The following is a 9,448-nucleotide window of genomic DNA, read 5'->3' as shown; positions in this document are numbered from 1 at the left end:
GTTTCTTCACAAAATTAAGCAGTGAGAAGCCTTTGGTGTGGTTTTTTTATGCAGCTAGTCTTCAGAAATGTGTTGTAGTAATGCTGACAATATTCCTAAACAAATTTGGCTGTGTCGATCCAATACAACTGCCTTTTATGCTAGCACTAATAAAAGTGAGATCCTCAAGCACAGGGAGACTTTGCTATGCTGCCCTAGTGGTGCCTGATTGGTTTAGAGATTTTGGCTGGTAACATAAACCTGGACTCCTGGTGTGTTCAGGTTGGGAAGGGAGGGGGGAGGGGGTGAACATTGGTTCTTACCTCGAATCTCTTTACAAACTCCCTGCTTACAGGTTTGGTTATATTCTCTGGTGCATACTAGCACATTAATATAAATTCTTGCTCCTTATTTTAAGTAATGCCTTCTTCAGATTTAAATGCTGTATTTAAGCACAAAAATTCACATCATTTGCATATGCAATATTGTCATCTTGTGTGTGAAGTAATGAAGCTATATTGCCCATCTCAAAACTGCAAAATGCTCAAGATTTGGCCAAAGAGAAGTTGCAAAGGTCCCAGTCCCTGGTAGGCAATGAGTCTCATAGGTACCTGCCATTGGCTAGTCTGATCAGTCCTTAACCTTAAGGGAGCTACTGAGGTGGTAGCCCAGAAAACTTTTCTAAAGAAGGAAGATGAAGTTCTATAACACATTGGATTTAGGTAAACAAATGTATATTTTTCGACGTCTTATAAGGGGCAATAGTTAACCATATACAAAAATATAAATGAAATAAATACTGTATAATCCCATCAGATGTTATAAAATGTTTGGTCTACCAACCAGTACTTTCATGAAGTTCCAACAACTTACATGGTTGGGTTTGTCTTTTGTGTAGTAAGTAATTATCAAAGGAAGGCACCAAACCGGGATGGAAGAAGGAGAGGAAGGATGTTGCAAGGACCGCGCAAGATAACGAAGACAGTAGTGATCACGGCGGTCCTGGAGAGATAGGAAGCCAGTGTCAACATACAAGCTGAGGATGGGAGTCGAACGAAAGGCACCAGAACTGAGGCGCAACCCAGTATTGTGCAAAGCATCAAGACGGCGAAGAGTAGAAGGAGAAGCAGACGAGTAAGCAGGGCAACCATAATCAAGTTTACACAGGACGAGAGAGAGGAACGTAAAGCGAGGAGTGCGTGCCTATCCGCTCCCCAAGAAGTATGAGACAACACCTGAAGGAGGGCAAGGGCCTTAGAGCATTCAACTCGGAGATAAGAGATATGAAGGCCACCAAGACAAACGAGTGTCAAAAATCAACCACAAAAGCTTAGCGGAATCCTTATACACAATGGGGTGACCATAAAGCAACAAAGAAGGACGAAGAACGACATGCTTCCGAGTAAAAGTCATAGCATAAGTCTTAGATGTAGAGAACCTGAAACCATGATCGGTGGCCTAAGACGACACGGCATCAATTGCAAGTTGAAGCCGGCGTTGAAGAAGAGACAAATCATCACCCCAACAGCAAAGGGTAAGATCGTCAACATAGAGAGCGGAGAAAACGCCAGAAGGAAGAGAGGAAAGAAGACCATCGAGGGCAACCAGAAAAAGAGTAGTGCTCAGAACACTACCTTGGGGCACACCTTCATAATTGCTGAAAAGAGGCAGAGAGAGCGGTACCAAGCCTCACCCGAAAGGAACGACGAGAGAGGAAGCTTTGGAGAAAGAGAGGGAGATTACCACGAAGGCCAAAAGAATGAAGTTGGGACAGAACTTTTGTGTAGTAATGTGGACAAGGTTTCACATTGTTTCAAAATAAAGCCATGCTTTGTGATGGTAATTTTCAAGAAAAGCTACCACATCAGTTCTTCTTACCTGGAAACGTAGCACCACACCAAGGGAAACCTAGTTATCATATGTAAGCATTTGAATAGATAGGTGATAATTCAATATAGTGCAGTAATATTTTGGATAACTGCATTTATTGTTAAATACAAATCAAATGTCTTCAGTTTAACAAAAATCTAAATTCTTTAATTTGCACCAATATAAGCTATGTATCATAGAGACCACTAGAAATGTTGATTTATAATAAAATACTTCAGTATATTGATTTGAAATTTCAAATAGTTTTAATATATACTGCATTGTATTTACATTTTAAATAAGTATAGCACTTTTCTCATACAACAGCCATTCCTTCCCTATGAAAAAAACAAGCCAGCAAAGCAAAAATCACCATGGTGTATTATATTAAAAGTCAACAACAGGCTAGTCACTTACTAAAATGATCGGCTGCAGAGCATGAACTAACGTAGTAAATCTAGCAACGTACACAACACTACAATGCCAAAACTGACCGTCAGCCATGAGATAATCTGCTTAAGTGCAGCTTTACAAAGCTAACTTCTTAGTATTTGGTAGAATAGTTGATACACATGATACACTGAAAGTAAATAAGGCATCTAAGAGTGGTACTACTCTACTAGAGTAGGTATGCACCTTGACACTGAGTGAATATATATGCAGTAACTAGGCCATAGCCCAGAGGTAAAGCAATTTACCATGCATCAGCCAAATATCTTTCTTGCATATATATATATATATTATATTATATATATATATATATATATATATATATATATATATATATATATATATATATATATATATATATATATATATATATATACATATATTTTTTAATGAATCACACCAATGCTTTGCATCATTACTCATTATGGATAAAATCTTGACAATAGCTATATGTACTACCTCAAACTTTTATCTCGTTTCTTAAATAACAAAACTATTAGTGCATTATAAATATTTTTATGGTTAACAAACTTCCGTAATAAAATTATGAGTAAATATTTCATGTGGACATTTTCTTTGATCACATCTAAATAATCTGCTTGGTATTTTATGCTTTATAAACAAATATGACCTATCACATATTTTTCAACATGTAAGATTGTCACCATTAGTTAAGTTGTTAATTTTCACTTGTCACTTCAAGTGAAAATTCATACATGAAGTGACAACAAGTGCTTAATGATGCAAGTTTATGGAAAACAAATACTGTATAATGATAACCCATATTTCATGTGTACTGTACTTAGTTGTCACAGGTTCTATACACTCTGCTACTTGTAAGATTAATTTGGGTAGTCTCTCTGTTTCTTGGCCACCAGCTACAAAACATACATCTAGCATCTACTGTATATGGCTCCATAAAACTAAATTAAAAAAATTGTAAAGAAATTTTAATTCACAATGTACTGTATTAAATTAATATTTTGAAATATAATTTATCTAAAAAAAACACACATTAGAACAAACATGAGACCAGCATTTTTTTTTGCCCCTTTTTTTTTGGTTTAGGCAGATGTACGGCCAATGAGCAGTGCCACAGTAGCTCGCCACTATTACTTCACCACTAAAATATTCTCCATTGAAAACTCCAAAGCATTCCAACACACTATGCAATCTTGCACATTAACATTAGGTCTTAGTGGTCAAGAAACATGGAATGACCGATGACAGTCTTTGGCCATAGATGTAGTCCAAAAAATGTATCGTCAAAGTAAAATCACCAAAGAATACCGACACACTATGTTACCATATACAGTAATAATGTTCTTAATACTCAGTAGTTCTCACAGTACAAGCCACTGAACATACAGGTGACTTATGACAATGGTTGGCTGGTGACCATGCTGATGGTCAGCTGTGTATTTCAGACCTGCATACAAGAATGTTATTATTGGAATATTGCACAAGTGTAGAAAAGAAGGCAGGTATCATACAAATTAAAATACTGTGTACATATTTATAAAAGGAAAATTTCTTTAAGAATGAGCGATATGACTACCATACCTGGTCAAACAGTTGAATTTGGGTGATTGAGCACTTGGTGAAAGTTTGGCAACCTGTATACAGAAGTGTATTTTAGGTAATATTTATGAATATATATTGCATCTACAGACTAGACTGATGTCATATTATACATAAATTTCTTAATTTTTCCAATCAAACGATAGAATTTTCTGGAAAGCTATTAATTATATTTTTAATGTGCAATTAAAACACAATAAGCCCTTAGGTGGCAGAAGACGGCTTATTTTACCATTATACAACATAAAGTAAACGTCACCGGGGGAGCCGGTCGGCCGAGCGGACAGCACGCTGGACTTGTGATCCTGTGGTCCCAGGTTCGATCCCGGGCACCGGCGAGAAACAATGGGCAGAGTTTCTTTCACCCTATGCCCCTGTTACCTAGCAGTAAAACAGGTACCTGGGTGTTAGTCAGCTGTCACAGGCTGCTTCCTGGGGGTGGAGGCCTGGTCGAGGACCGGGCCGCGGGGACACTAAAAAGCCCCGAAATCATCTCAAGATAACCTCACTGGTACTCTTCACATAGAACAATACTAATACATCTTGTGTTATGAAAATATCCAGTACTGTAGCTGCTATCATTGTATCCACCTCTGTCCACTGTACGTATCAATGTGTAGAACTACTTTACAGTATGTATTGAATCACTTAAATCTGATTTATGTTTTAAGCATAAATGTGGGAAATTTAAAAAACAAAATGAAAATCTTTAAATAATAGGCGTCAAATTTGTTTTGTAAAAAAATAGTTTACGATACATATTGTTTTAATGTATGTTATGATTTGCTGAAATGCATTCCAGATATAAATCAATGGATACCAGTACAGTATACTATGTCCCCAAAGTATCAAAATATAATTAGATCTCTCTATTCAGTACTGTACCTTTAAAATAAAACACTAAACCAACATATTGACAGAAAAGATGACAACATTTTGATCTGCTCTGGACCCAAACATTTTCACATTTCTAACTTAAGGGTTTAGTTTGTATTCGCCCCATCCATTGCATTGTTACGTTTATTGTTTTATATCTCTAAAGAGTATTCCCCTCTAGGAACCGGTCGGCCGAGCGGACAGCACGCTGGACTTGCGATCCTGTGGTCCTAGGGTTTGATCCCAGGCGCCGGCGAGAAACATTGGGCAGAGTTTCTTTCATCCTATGCCCCTGTTACCTAGCAGTAAATAGGTACCTGAGTGTTAGTCAGCTGTCACGGGCTGCTTCCTGGGGGTGGAGGCTTGGTCGAGGACCGGGCCGCGGGGACACTAAAAAGCCCCGAAATCATCTCAAGATAACCACCTTTAGTGAAAGGAGAAGGGGTTACCTAATACTGTACCATATTTGCTCGGACATTTCATTCATCTGCAAGTAATAAGAACTTAACACTTGGAATGCTTGTAAATGAATTCCAAACTTTTCTGTTCAGAATAATGATCCTCTGCTTGTTATTAGGTTATGATTACAATAGAATAAGTAATAAATGCATGACAACTGAAGATATGTTAATTTAAGTGGATCAGTTTTCCATAAGGAAAGATACTTTTCTATTTGGTTAAACAAAAATAAATATAAATATTGTATTTATAATGTTTTCTAACAAGTATGGTTAAGGGGTGGTGCATGGTTGACCACTTTAGCATATGGACTACTGCTTATGAATAGGTCTGAGAACAGCATAGTAAACTTACTAGTAGCAGGAACACATTATAGCGGTAAAACAGCAACAATTTAGCGCTGTACGTGTACTGAAAGTATAACACAGTATAACAAAACAAATAATTGCAAAGCAAAATTGGTGACAGTTCCTTGTAAGACTTTTTTACATCTGATACTTCTTTCCTGGGTAACTCTATGCCCAAATCTCATAAACTAACAGGTGTCCATTCAAAAAAGAAACCTACAAACTGGAAGCCTACTTCAGAAAACAAATTGCTTGACTTACATGTACATTGTTAAACATAAGAAGGTATTTCCATAATACAATACAGTATTAACATACCACTACTACCTTCCACATTAATACATTTATTGCAAGTGGAACAGCAGTATCATTATTAATTAGTTCTGTACTAAATGGACTGTCATAAAAACACGCAAGTAATTACAATTAGCTGACGTAATAATTTTCAAAACATTATTTTTACTAATGTGTATGCTGTTCATAAAACTATATATAATCTGAGTACATTATATATATATATATATATATAATTATATTACTGCTTTGGAAAGCTATTAGCTGTATCACACAAGAAATGCTCATCATTGGTATATTTGTTTGTATATAAAACACAGCATATTGAATGATCACCATAAAAAAATATTTTGAAAGTGACAAATCTTTGCATTATAAATGAGCTCTTACGATACATGGATTTTGTAGAAATATCAACAAATATCTGACAGCACCTATTCAACACCTATTTAACAACAGTGTAAAGAAAATATTGATTAAGATTCAAGAAGTCAAGGTTTAGAATAAATTTATAGAAAAATAAAGTTACTTAAATGAGAACAGAATTGATCAGCACCATCTTGTTACTTACACACTTACATGCACACACACACACACTGATGCACGTGTGCGTGCACACACACAAACATTATTCCTGTAATTCTGCAAGTGCTAGCTAGGGTATTCTATTCCTGTAATTCTGCAAGTGCTAGCTAGGGTATCCTGATTTTATCTCACATTTACAATATCAGTATTCAATAATTACATATAATACAGCTTTATTTCTTCCAACACAAAACACCGATTAGATGAAATCTGTATCCAAACATTACATATATCATACACATCATGAAATTCCATTTGTGAATTATTACCAATGAAAATGAACCCTTCCTTACCTTCAGAGTTGTGCCATAGTAATGTCCTGACATGACTGATTCTGATTACAAATGACCCCACCTATTATAATCAAAATACAGTTCCATGTCAAAACAAAATGTACATAGATTAAACTGCAGTTTGGTTATTGTTCATATCACAGGCTTGGCACATACATGATCTTACTTGCAACTTTTTCCCAATGGTAAAAAATAAAGAGGAAAGCAACATAAAAACACAACAGAGTTGAATGTAATGATATGCCAATTTCTGGATGATCCCTGTTGGCTCCCAGAAGTTAAGATGGTACAATCTACTAGGTTGCATCAGCCATGGAGTTCTATTGGCCTACTGGGGACCAGAACATGGCCCTGTTACAGAGGCACAGGGAATGGTGACATTTATTTTTGCCACCTCACTGGGAAAGGCTACCAGAAAATCAACAAGTCAAAGCAAACAACTGCGGAATTCAAAAGAGAGTGAAGTCTTGAAACCTGCCTAAAGAATTCCTTGAACTACGTAAACAAAAGATAAATTATCTTAGAAATAGAGTGAGCTTGTTTACTACACCTCCCCCCCCCCTCCACCCGTTTGGGTGTAGAGGGGAAGGAAGCTCACTGCTTGCCGGCGTCTAACTCCTAGTTCTAGACCAGATGTAGACACTCATCCGGTGACCTGGAAGGGATGGGATCAGGGAGCCATTGAGGCTCACCCAGATATTGGAATTTCATTACATTCAACACTGATTTTCTGCGGAAGAGCCCATTGTGGCTCCGTGAAGCTAACTACCCATGGAAATGGAAGAACACATGTGAACTCACCAGGGAGGAGGGAGCACCACAGGAGTTGAGACAAAGATAAGACCCTGGACAAGAGAGACAATCACAAAGGCACTGCAGCCCAAGAACATTCACCAAATACCAAGCCACAAGAACCCTGGTTGGCTTTCAAAACCACCACCCCTGAAGATTGTTCCATGACATGTCTGAAAATATAGCCAAAAGAGTGGTATACATTTTAATGTCATGGGCATAAGAAAAGACCACAGGCTGGCTAGATGTAACGACACTGCAGATGACCTGAGAAACACGAATCTTGGAACCGGGGGACCAAGGAAACGGGATCGACCCACAAGACATCCACCAAAGCATAACCAGTGGCAAGAAGATAGTGCGGAGAGTTGCCACCAGACACAACACAAGATGCACCCCTGGTCGAACCAACCAAGTATCAACAATCAAAGAACCCCTCCACAAACCAATCTATACATTCTTTGCCAGAAAAGGAGTAGCCGGCTGTAAATGAAAATAGCGTCAAACAGGGTCAAAAGAACAAAAACACCAGTTTAAGAAAAGAATCCAAGTCATTTCAACCATGCTGGAAGTCACCCACTCTGAGATGAGTGGACACAGGTGAGGACAGGAAGCTTACATGGAAAGACCCAAACCCCTGGAAGGAGTAGGAACCAACGAACTTCTTGAAAAGCTGTGGGAAATGCCCTGAAAATAACCAACCAGATGGAGAAGGGCCAGATAGGAAAGCACCCACGACCCGGCATCTGGCTCCACAGATGACCTACCTCAACCCACAGAGGGCAATGCCCTAGCTCCACCCGACCACTTCCCAGACAGAGACTGAAAACCCAGAGAGCAATGGATATCCAATATAGGGCGACAGGTTGTAGCCACTGAGGAAATAAAACTGTGCCATGACATCATCAGAAAAGAGCTGAGGAGAAAAGGGGATGTAGAGAGGACAGCCAGGGCCCATGTCAAATCCAAGGACAGAGAATGGGCAAACCATGTCCAAAGGGAAAGGAAGTGGAGGTGAGGACAGAGCCAAGGTGGAGTGCACCAACACCTTTAATTCCTGGACTCTAACACCTAAACGTAGCAGCTCTTGGGCATCCAACAAAGCACCAAATTCAAACAGCCATAAATGAAGCAAGTGAACTTGTAAAGAAATTCTGCCTGACATGTCCTAAGGGCATGAGAAGAATAGGAGAGCCACATGGGGAAGGCAAACCCCACAGGACTCAGGATCAAAGGTGTCACTGACCCACCAGGCAGCAAGTAGAGGCGGGACAAGTGATTGCCAACCCATGACACAGACATTGAGCAACCCTTCAACTTGCACAAAACAGCAGAAGGTGGGAGGGGGGAGGGATATCCATAGGACCACCAAACCCACTGGAGATTTCCAGGTATTGAAGAGTAAACCAAGCAGGGCACCAGGCACCTCAGATGCTATGCCAGACATAAATGTAAGGCAACATCCAGCTGATTCACAGAGCTGTGAAAGCTGATCTCAGCGTGCTGTAAATGTTGAGCTCGTGAACCACCAGTGTGCCCCACCAGCAAACGTCACACCTTACCAGCGTAAAGGCAGGGAAGCCACAAGACACCTGACTCACCTTGGGCAGGGGCCACCACAAGTGAGGAGGACCTCTAAGGAAGCGACCCCCTGAGCATTCCAAAAAAAAATAATGCTTGCAATGCAATAGGATCTCTAGGAAGCACCCAGGGAAGGGAACCCTGACAACATGTAGCTCCAAGCACTCTCTAAGGTTGGCTCACACTACACTGCAAAATACAGGAAATGCCACCAAGGGCAAACATCACACCACTTGGCTGAACAGACAGAAAACCAGAGCCAGCACAGACGAGAGGCGATCTGGTATGAACTACATCAGCGACAAAACTGGGAGCTCAGACTCCAACAAGTGGTGAGCTACC

The sequence above is a fragment of the Procambarus clarkii genome, chromosome 66 (genome assembly GCF_040958095.1).
Source record: "Procambarus clarkii isolate CNS0578487 chromosome 66, FALCON_Pclarkii_2.0, whole genome shotgun sequence".
NCBI classification, from domain to species: domain Eukaryota; kingdom Metazoa; phylum Arthropoda; class Malacostraca; order Decapoda; family Cambaridae; genus Procambarus; species Procambarus clarkii.
This window is presented reverse-complemented; position numbering follows the sequence as displayed.